The sequence below is a fragment of the Microtus oregoni genome, unplaced genomic scaffold (genome assembly GCF_018167655.1).
Source record: "Microtus oregoni isolate MIOR12 unplaced genomic scaffold, Mior012 000143F_ref0000043, whole genome shotgun sequence".
In the NCBI taxonomy this organism is placed as follows: Eukaryota; Metazoa; Chordata; class Mammalia; order Rodentia; family Cricetidae; genus Microtus; species Microtus oregoni.
This window is the reverse complement of record NW_024544793.1, coordinates 1,266,528-1,277,051: the sequence shown is the minus strand read 5'-3', so window position 1 is coordinate 1,277,051 and position 10,524 is coordinate 1,266,528.

Genomic DNA, 10,524 nt, shown 5'->3' with positions numbered 1-10,524 from the left:
GGTCCTCTACTGGGATGACGCCCCTGCTCTGTTCTCCAAGATGCTGAGATGCAAAGGTCTCTTGCTCAGCCTCGCCAGCACTGGTCGGGTGGCACGGCATAGACTGAGCCTCCGGCTGCCACTTTTACTGCTACAATGGCAGCTTGTGGGTGCGGGCCATGGACACCCAGCAGCAGTAGGAGCAGTAGCAGCAGCAGCATACAGGAAACCTTGCCACGTGACCTGCTCTTACAGCAATCATGGCCCCCGCTGGCCTCTAGGGAGGAAGGAAGTCCCAGCTTCAGTCTCCAGAGATTCTGATGCAGACAGATCTTGAGTTGAACAGTCAGAGAAAAGCCCAAATCCTGTTGTCTCATGCCACTCAGCAGCAGTTTTTTTTTCCTCTCTGGATGATTGGGACTCTGGCCTCACTGACTAAACTTCGGATATCAGAAGGTGAACAATCTCTCTGCCTGTTGAGCAAATGCCCCCAGTCAATTTGCAAATTCCAAGTTATTACTGCTATACAGTTACCATTATGATCACCCCTAGGACCTCTATCTCTATGGCCATCACTACTGCTACCACTACCAGATAGTCACTGCCCCTACAACCATGACTTCTACAACTGTCATCCCTCCTGCCATCCTCACTGCTCTGAGCACCCCTTAGCCATGATCTTAGCTGCCATCTCCTCCAACATTTCCACCGTTTCTATCATTCTTATTGGTGTCATCCTTGCAAACATGGCCTTCATGATGCTCTTGGTACCACAACCTTCAATACCCCTGCATCCACAACTCCTCCAGCCATCATCCCAGAAACAACCCACATTCCCATCATCAGCACACATCTGGCTCTCATTCTAGATGAGGCGTTCCTACACTCAGCACCCCTCAGCTGTCACACAAACTCAGATCTCAAGAACAGCTGAGAAACATCTTTTCAGGCGATGCCGTGTCAAGAACAGGTGCCCCAGCTGGGCGATGGTGGCACATGCCTTTAATCCCAGCACTCGGGAGGCAGAGGCAGGAGGATCTCTGTGAGTTCGAGACCAGCCTGGTCTACAGAGCTAGTTCCAGGACAGGCTCCAAAGCCACAGAGAAACCCTGTCTCGAAAAAACAAAACAACAACAATAAAAAAAAGAACAGGTGCCCCATTCAAAAGGCATTTATCAGATGCCTGTGCACCACAGCCATCTTGTGACTTATGTGCAGCAGACGATAATGATGACAATGACAATGCTGATGTGCTGTGCTTAGGACCTAACCCATGACTTACGTACGTCAGGTAAGTGTGCTACCCTTGAGCAATCGCGGGAGATGTTTACATACTTTCCATGACTCCTGCTTACTACAAAGCAACTGGTATGCATCATATACACTTTGGCAAATACAGATAAACAATAAAAAGAAACTTCAAAAGTCTCCGTAATCAGCTTGCACACGGTTTAGAGAAATATCCTTTACTGTCTTCAGCATCTAGCACCTCTGTTTAAATGTAAGTTTACTTCTTGCAAAAATCATACCGTATAGGAGGCAGATCATTGGTTTGGGGAGACTTGGAGAGTTGAGAGGGACAGATCACTAAGGACACATAGAACTTTTTGGAGGTGATGAATTTGTATGCTAATTTGATTGTAGTAATAGTTTTATGATTGTATGTTAAAGCTTATCAAACTTTATGTTTTAAAAGTTTACAGTTTACTGAAGTTCAATTATACCTCAGTAAAGCTAATTTTAAATGAAAAAACCACATTTCACAAACCGTTTGCATTTGCTTTCCATGTGGAATATAGTTATATTTTCTCATGCACAGGGTCTTGCTTTCTATCCCAGGCTGGCTTGTGACTTGTGATCCTCATGCCTCAGCTTCCTGGGTGCACCACCGTGACTGGCTGAAATATTCTGGAACTATGTGATTATGTGTGTGCATGCGTGTGCACATGTGCACACTCAAGAAGCGTGCGTACCTGTGTGTTCACATGCAGAGGTTAGAAGTCAATGCTGAATGTCTTCTTCTATTGCTCTCTACCGTAAGTTTTGAGAAAGGGTCTCTCATTGAACTTGGAGCTCATGGTTTTCAGCTAGACTGGCTGGCTAGTGAACTTCCGGGATCCCCGGGTCTCTGCCTTCTCCATCCATTGCTGGAGTTGCAGATGCATGTCACTTCACCCAGATTTTATGTGGGTGCTAGGGATCCAAACTCAAGTACAAGCAATTTCCCCAAAGATCTATCCCCCAGCTAGAATTACATGTTTTTTTTTAAGGGCTGCTTATCATTTAGTGTGAACCCACAATAATTATCTTGTCTTGGTTGATTAAAAAACACACACACAGGACTTATTGAAAGTTCTTAAGGTCAAATTTTGTCACATCTCTAAGTTTATTATTAGGTTAAATGTCCAGAAAGTTTGGGATTGCTGGGGTAAGAGATATGCGTAACTCAAAGACAGATTTTTTTTCTTAGAATCAAATAATTCCTCAGAGAAGGTAGAAGAAAACAAGTAAAAAATAACCCCTCGAAGCCGGGCAGTGGTGGCGCACGCCTTTAATTCCAGCACTTGGGAGGCAGAGGCAGGCAGATCTTTGTGAGTTCGAGGCCAGCCTGGTCTACGAGAGCTAGTTCCAGGACAGACTCCAAAGCTACAGAGAAATCCTGTCTCAAAAATCCCAAAAATAAAATAAGAAATTAAAAAAGAAATAATATCTCGAAGTAATGCAAAACTGAATATTCCTCTTCAGTGAGGAGGAGTCTTTGTTACCTGATTTATGCCCTGCCTTCAACTTCTAGTTCCTAACCTCATGGGCTCTCTTAAAGACTTGAAGGACACACCTTTGCAAGGCTTTCAAGTCTGTGGAACTTGTGAAATCTTCAGCTGGCCTGTGCCAGCTCCCAAGACGTTCTTGTGACTTCCTCCCTGGACCCTACGGCCTTCAGCTCATTCATCTGTGAACTCAGAAGGACAAAGTCCATCTCTCTCCAGATAAAACCGTGTTTCCTCTGGCGCTAGTCCAGCCGAACTGCTAAGCTGACTCATGAAAAGATTCTGCGTCTTCATTCCTTTTCTTTTTATTGGCTTGTGTTTTTTTTTTCAGTCGGAACGTCTTTCCCTGGCTGCCTATGGGCACCAAGTGTTAACTGGCTTGAGCTTTGCAGTGTGTTTAGGTACCTGAAAGCTAGGAAGGGGACAGACATAGTCAGTCTGTTGGGGTTCAGTGTGATCCTAGACGGGAGACCATTCTGTTCAGGGTCTGGAATAGGGAGGGACTGAGGCTACTTTGTCCAGGGACACCTAAAGCTTACAAGACCAGGAGCCTCGAAGGTGGGAACAGCTCACTGAACCTTCTGGGCCTATGTAGCGTCCCTGGCCGGTGCTCAGGATGTGCCCACTTCCTGTTTGCCCAGCCCCAGCAACGAGCAGAGCTCACACACTAACCGCAGAACCTTCAAAGGCTGCCAGTGAACTCGGGTGGGCGGGTGGGCGAAGGACTGCTGAGGCCTGGGAAAGGGCTGGGGGTGAAGTGGGAAGTGAGGTCATTCAGGACAGAATACAGAGAGGTGACAGACCCCAGACGGGCAGAGCAAGTGTTCTCAGCACCTTCCCTTCTCTTCTTTCAGATTTGCATAAGACCCAGTCCCCAGCCTGTGTTCTGGGGGTTCGGGGTCTCCCTCATGTAGGCTTCCCTTCCTCTGGCCTTTCTTTTGGCAGGTGACCCTGGCCAGAGTCCCAGTGGGCCAAGCTCCAGGAAGCTAATGGGTCCTAAATGCTTGTTTAATAGGCTACTGCACCGTATTTGCCTTTTATGGGTCCCATTCCAGGTACACAGAGTCCTCAGCTAAAGTAGTGACCTGGGGAGAAATAGTTCCATGAACAAGGCCACTTGAAACTTGAAAATGGGCTGACACGTGGGACCCAGGAGTTTGCTGGGGCCACAGCTTAGTGCTAGGCACTTGGTGGAGGTACAAGATAAACAGATGTCAAAGTCCCTTGCACTGGAGGGCTGCCATCCTAGGTGGAGCGGCAGGCACTCATTTGCCCTGTGCTTGTTCTTTGCCCACTATGTCATTAGATAGTCACAAATGTTCTTTAGTCCCACTACAACTCTCCAGAGAAGCAAGGGGCGTAGTGCAGGCTGGAAAAGATTATTGTGGAGGTGTGGCCTAGAAGAAAGTAGAAATAACCAGGTAAGGATTAGCACACAATTGGGGTGTGTGTGTGTGTGTGTGTGTGTGTGTGTTGTTTGGGGGGTTATACTACTTATAGCAAGATGAGTATGAACTGTCAGATGGTAGATGTAGGGGTGTCAAAGACCTCAGGCCCTTGTTGACTGTCCACACAGAGCAGGCCCCCACCAACACACCCAGCGGAGATTCTCTTTTGGTGGTGATATGATCATAGGCGGGATAGATAAGGCAGCTGGGCTCCGGATGCAGATGTGTGGCATTCCATCCCTTCTGCCCCTGAATGGGTGCATCCCTGCTTTGAGATACCAAGAGTGTGGATACTGAAGGAATACCTCCATTTCCCCCCGAAGATTCTTATCTCATGTCCTACCGTCAACCTTCCCTACACTCCAGGTGCAAACCTGTTGGCTTTGCAATACCCCTGCAACCCAGGCACCGTGGTCAGCCCCATAGTCCAGGAAGTCAAGCCAGAGGGGTTAAGGGACTTGTTCAAGCCTGCACAGCTAGTTTTGGTGGGAGCTGAGTTCTAAGCATGGGGCATGTCTTGGCTTGGGGCAACACGATTAAGCATTTGGTGGAGGTGTTTCTAATACAGAATGTTTTCAAGGGGAGAGGAGAGTATCATGGAACCTTTCGGCATGCTTTTGCTCTGGGCTGGGACAACGCTGGGCTGGGTACAGGACTAGATGCCACAGGGCCACCTTGAAGCAGGCCAGATGGGCGGGGACAGGATAAAGAAGGCATCGGAAGTCCCATCAGGTGGACGAGGGCAGGTTAAGTGGAAATGGGTAGGGGGGGGGCTCTCATCGTACCAAGGAGTACACATCTGTCATATTTTGCCTAGAGAGTTGGAGAAGGGCTTTGAGGCACGTTGATTCCCAACAACTGTCATGTAGGCATCTATAAATGTCACCTATGAGGCGAGGAATGCTGAGAAATAGGAAAATGTGACATTTGGATTAATTTGAAGGAATTTTGGCCCCTCAGCTGGTACTCATTCAGTTCTGGTTAAATAGTAGTTTTGTCTCTAGAAATAACTAAGCAAGGATTATGTAATCCCTTGAAAATACCTGGGGATTTCCAGGTGAAGCCTACCACTTTAGTAGTCCGGCCCATAATCTTAGGCAGACCCAGCACAGGAGAGTAACTGCACGCGGGCGCAGAGGAGGCCGAGAGGCAAGGGGTAGGAAGCCTTGTGTCTGTGTCTAACACAAAGCGTGTGTAAGAACCACACAGGAACACTGGGGAGCTCCTACCAGAAAGACAATCATATCTGGAGTTCTGAACTCACAACAAGGTCTTGGTTTGAAAACAAAAACCACCTGCTGGCAGGCAGTTGCTCTCTGCCGAGGAGGTGGGGCTTTGGCGCTCAGAACAAAACATGCTCATGACTCATTGGAGGGCCTGACTGTGGAGGACTAGGTGTGGCTGGCTTGCTCTGCCTAGAACTCAGTGCTGAGGTTACCAGGGCAAACACCTGTGAGCAGTGAGCTCCACAGGCCGTAGGGACACTTCTCGAGGGTTCTAGGGATATAGAGAACACCTCCCAGAAAAGAAGGCAGCCTGAACTGAGTTCAGAATGTCCTGATTAGATGCAGGACCTTGGGCAAGCGACAGTGTTTATGATGAGCCTTTGTGAAGACTAGCTGATAATGTGGGTCTCGTGTGTGTGTGTGTGTGTGTGTGTGTGTGAGAGAGAGAGAGAGAGAGACAGAGACAGAGACAGAGAGAGACAGAGACAGAGAGACTAGGCTTATTACAGACCACCCACACAGAGGGAACATGCTTGATCCCTGCCTGGGGGATGACCCTACATCAGTTCCCTCTGAGAGACTTTTTTTAACGTATCAAAGTAAAGACAACCTTGGTGATGAGTATTTTGGAACTATTGCCTCTTTCTGACATCACCTTGTGCCCCCTCTGAACTTCTGCCCCATGATCCCACTGACCCATTTCTAGTGTGTGTCCATAGCTAACATCTTTCTACCTTGCCAAGTCAAGGTCCCTCTGCCCAAACTAGACCCTACATAGTGTTGACAAGTAAAAAGGCCTAAAGCTGCTTGGGACTGGCTAGGAGGGAAACCAGTTTTTCAGCTTCAGGGCCTTGCCATAGCCCACTGGGGTTTTCTCAACCATCCATCCTACCAGACCCAGGCTGCTTGCTAAGTTCCTGTTTCACAGACAAACACAGAAGTTAAGAGATGGGCCAGTCTCAGAGCCAGGGTTGGCTGGGTGAGGGTTTAAGGAGCACCTCCTGTTCCCAGCTGTGATGAACCACGGTGGGGGGTGCAGGGATGGACAAGAGGAAACGATGGCTACTAAATCTTCATATTTCTATTTTTCTGAGACCAAGAATGCCCAACTATTGATTTGAGGAAGTGCCCAGTGAGTTAGTAAAATTCGCTGCTGACGTGGGTTAACTAGTAAAGAGCAGATAGCCCAGCCCCTTCTGCAGTCCCGACTCATGACCAGCTGGAACAAGTTGGCTTTGCAAAGGAGTAAGAACCAACGTTGTTAATCACATTTAGATGAACCATTTCAACTAGCCGGGAGCGTGTCTGTGCATGGAACTGCTGTTTTGCCCACATCCTTTTCTAGTCTGAAAAAAGACTGAGAAATCCAGGAAGTGGTTGCCTGTACTATCAATACTTGGAGGCTGAGGCAGGAGGATTGCCATGAATTTTAGGTCAACCTGAGGTACCTGGTGAATTATAGGCCATCTTGATTACATAGTAAGATCCTCAGCAACAGCAAACAAAAATGTGGCTTAGAGCAGAGCTTGTTCCAGTACTTGGGAGAGAAGGGCAGAAGGGCCAAGTCTGAGGCCAGCCTGGGGTACATAGGAAACCTCAGTCTCAAAAGATGACCCAATACCTTACCACTCTCATCACAGTTACATGGCCTCACGCAGACCTCCTTGGGTCTCATTTTGTTCATTACAGACTATATGGGAGTGATGGAAGCACACACTGAAAGTGAGAGGGGATAAGAGCGCATGTGCCCATGCCAGGCCCTGGCTGTCTCCGTCTCAGTTTCTCTCTGTCTCTCTCCTTCACTCTCCCCTCTGCTTGTGGATCAGGATGTAGCCCTCAGCTACCTCTCCAGCACCACACCTGCCTGCTGCCATACTCCCTGCCATGATGACAATGGACTAAGCCTTTGCAACTGTAAGCCAGCCCTCAATTAAATGCTTTCTTTTATACAAAGAAAAGAGAAAGAAAGAGAGAGAGGGGGAGAGGAGTCACCCACAGAGCTGAAGCAGAATATCTGGGGTTTAATACTTGCTCCTGGCAGATTGTTTGACCTTGGGTATGTCTTTTTCTCTCTTTGCTCTGAATATGGAACTTGCAGGTTTGGGTGCAAACTGGAAATGCAGGGTTCTTTTACAAAAGGATTAAGACAGAGAAACAAGCAAGGCCAGCTTTTGCTACACAGTGAGCTTGAAGCCGTCTTGGATTATAGGAGACTCTGTCTCAGAAAACAAAAGCCAAACCAAAAACGAATGAACAGATAAGCAAAAAACAAAAAAGCAAGCAAGGAAGAAAAGAACCGTGAGACAGGCGGCTGGGAAGAGACCATTAAATCCAGCTTGAGGCCCCTCTGAACACAAGCCCCTGAAGGACCGCCCAGGTCACTCCACTTGCAAAAATGACCCTTCAACTTCTTCAAGCACAGGCGCGTGAAAAGCCCGGGAGGGCTGCTTGCGGCTGGAGCTCTGCTTTTTGTGACAGGCCCTGCAGCGTTTCTAAGGAAACTCGGGCTCTAGGGAATAGTTAGATGAAGCCAAATTAGAAGCTAGCCCCAACAGCTTTTTCAGAAAGAGGGGAGTGGGCGGGAAGGAGGGAGGAAGGTAATTTGGGCCTAAAATAAATTGTTTTCCCATCCACCTCTGAAGGTAGCTTGTGCTAGGTGAATAACAGCATTATTATCTTTTGTCTGTGTAGCTTCCTGATTTACAGAATAATGCCACATCCGGGTCTCACAGGGCCAGTTCTCTACAACCTCTCCAGCTCCAGGAAGCCTGCTTGGGTAGTTTACAGAACTGATAACCAAAGACTAGAGAGCTGATGTGACTTGCCCAGGGCCACACAGCTGCTACCCTAAGGCTAGAATCCTAGAAAACAACCCCTAGGAACAGGGAGGGGCCTTTTCATCCAGCCGGCTCCCCAGCAGCAATAAGGTCAAAAGAACTGCAGAAGGCTGCCTGCTCTGGTGTGAAAACAGGACTAGAGCCCAAGGGGGAGCGAGCTATCTCCAATTCCTAAAGATGTCACAGGGGCTCCTCCAGGTGCCAGTGTGAACTGATACACATCAGTGTCTCTCTGATCCTCAGGGAGGCTCTTAACCAGGAACAGCTGGGGCCAGCCTTCCAGGTCCCAGGGAAGGGAGGAGTGAGCTGGCTGGAGACCCTTCTACTGCTGTGCATCTGATGTGGGACTTAGATGGGGGTGCAGGGGAGCTAAATGGCAAGAGCAGGTGGTGATCTAGGTTTTGGCCTGAATGACTAGCAGGGGGGCGGGGGAGGGGGGCTTGGTCGCAAGCCTCAGGACACACAGGACAGGCCTGGGCAGGCAGGCCCTGAGAAACAGGGTGGTATGGAATTTGCTTCCCAGGCATGTGAGCCCAGTGGAGCCTGTTTTCTCCTTTGGAAATTGGGAGGAGTCACGGTCTTTTCAGAGAGCAGGTCCTTGAGCCATCTGATTGGTCTGAGTTCTGTCTTATTCCCCAACTTGATACAAAACCCACCTCAAGCAAGTTGCTTTCTCTCCGGCTCTAAATGCCTTGCTCACTTTCCTCACATCGAGAATGAGAATGATACCAAGACCTTCTCATAGCTTGGGAAGATAAAACGAGACAATTGGCACAAAGCTTTCTGCACAATGGTACAGAACATGGTGGCGATGGTGATGGTGACCTTCCTTCTTAGTAAGGAGCTCTCAGAGACCAAGTGACACCTCAAACAGCCATGCCAGGCTTCTCAGCGATGGCAGGACATGCCTGAGGCCTTTGGAAGCAAATTTGGGTGGTCACATATAATTTTTTCATGTGTGTGAAGTGTGTGTGTACATATGTTTTTGCTTGTGTTTGTATGCCCATGTCAAAGCAGGAGGTTTATACTGGAAATCATCTATGGCTCTTCTGTCTTATTCATCAAGGTAGGGTTTCTTGGTAAACCAAGTTTGTCAATATGGCTAGTCTTGCTAGCCGGCTTGCTCTTGTGAGGCCCTGTCTCCACCTTGGGAGACTAGTTTATAGAGAGGCCTCCACACCCACCCAGTATTTATAGGAGTTTCTAGGGTTAGGAGCTCTGATCCTCACACTTGTGTGGCAAGTGCTTTCAGCACCGAGACATCTCCCCGCCCTCCGTACATCACTTTCACACTTAGAGACTTAGGTCTGGTTGGCCCAGCCCTGGCAAACTCTCAGCCTGTTGCCTTCGTCGAACACTGGGTCCGTAGAACCTTGGTTCCCCTCTTTAGTGTGTTCCCTTGAGACAAAAGAATTGTTCCAACTTTTATGGACCACACTTAACAAGTTCTCAAGAGTGATAACCCCATCTCTGTCCCCTTCACCATGTTGCAGCAACCTTCATACAGGCTGGGCACAGAGCACATGCATATGAGCAGAAGCACGCACACACACACACACACACACACACTAGCACGCATGCTCACGAGCACATTCTCAAGCCCACGTGTTTCCCTACTGAGACTGTGGGAGCCTCGCGTCCCTGCCCCCACCTTAGCTTCTTCTCTTCCTCCCCCACCACAAAAGCCACAGGTACCAGCAGCCTCCTCCAATACAGCAACAGCAAACACAATGCAAAACCAGAGGCAGGCATCTTTGCAAAGCTGTTTTAAGCATCTAGCAGGATGTGAGCCCAGGTGGCTAACGGCTAGTCAGGGCCAGGCCAGAGAAGACACTGATGGCAGTGGCTTCAGTAAATGAGGCAGTGGCTGAGATGCTGGCTAAGAGGCCAGGCACAGGACTGATGGCTAAAAGAACTGGAATGCCAGCCCATCTGGCCCCGCCATCTCCTAACCCCATCTCCTAACCAAGTGCTGAGTCTCTTCAGGCGGGCCATGCCTCCTGTTTTATAAAATGGGGAAATCAGAGTCTGCCTACACAAGGTTAAGAGTGCTTCAAAGACATGGGAAGCTTTAATAGCGTGGTCGTGGTGGTGACACCTTAGAAGATTAAAATGCCCACTGAGTGCCAGAGGTGTCTGGGATAGTGTGGCTGCCCAGGTTGATCCCCACATTACAGCGCACCTTTGCCCAGCTTCCTTACTTCACAGTCAAAGGCCTATCCCTTGCGTCCCTATGTGGTCACTTGTCAAGGAGCACATTGGTGGT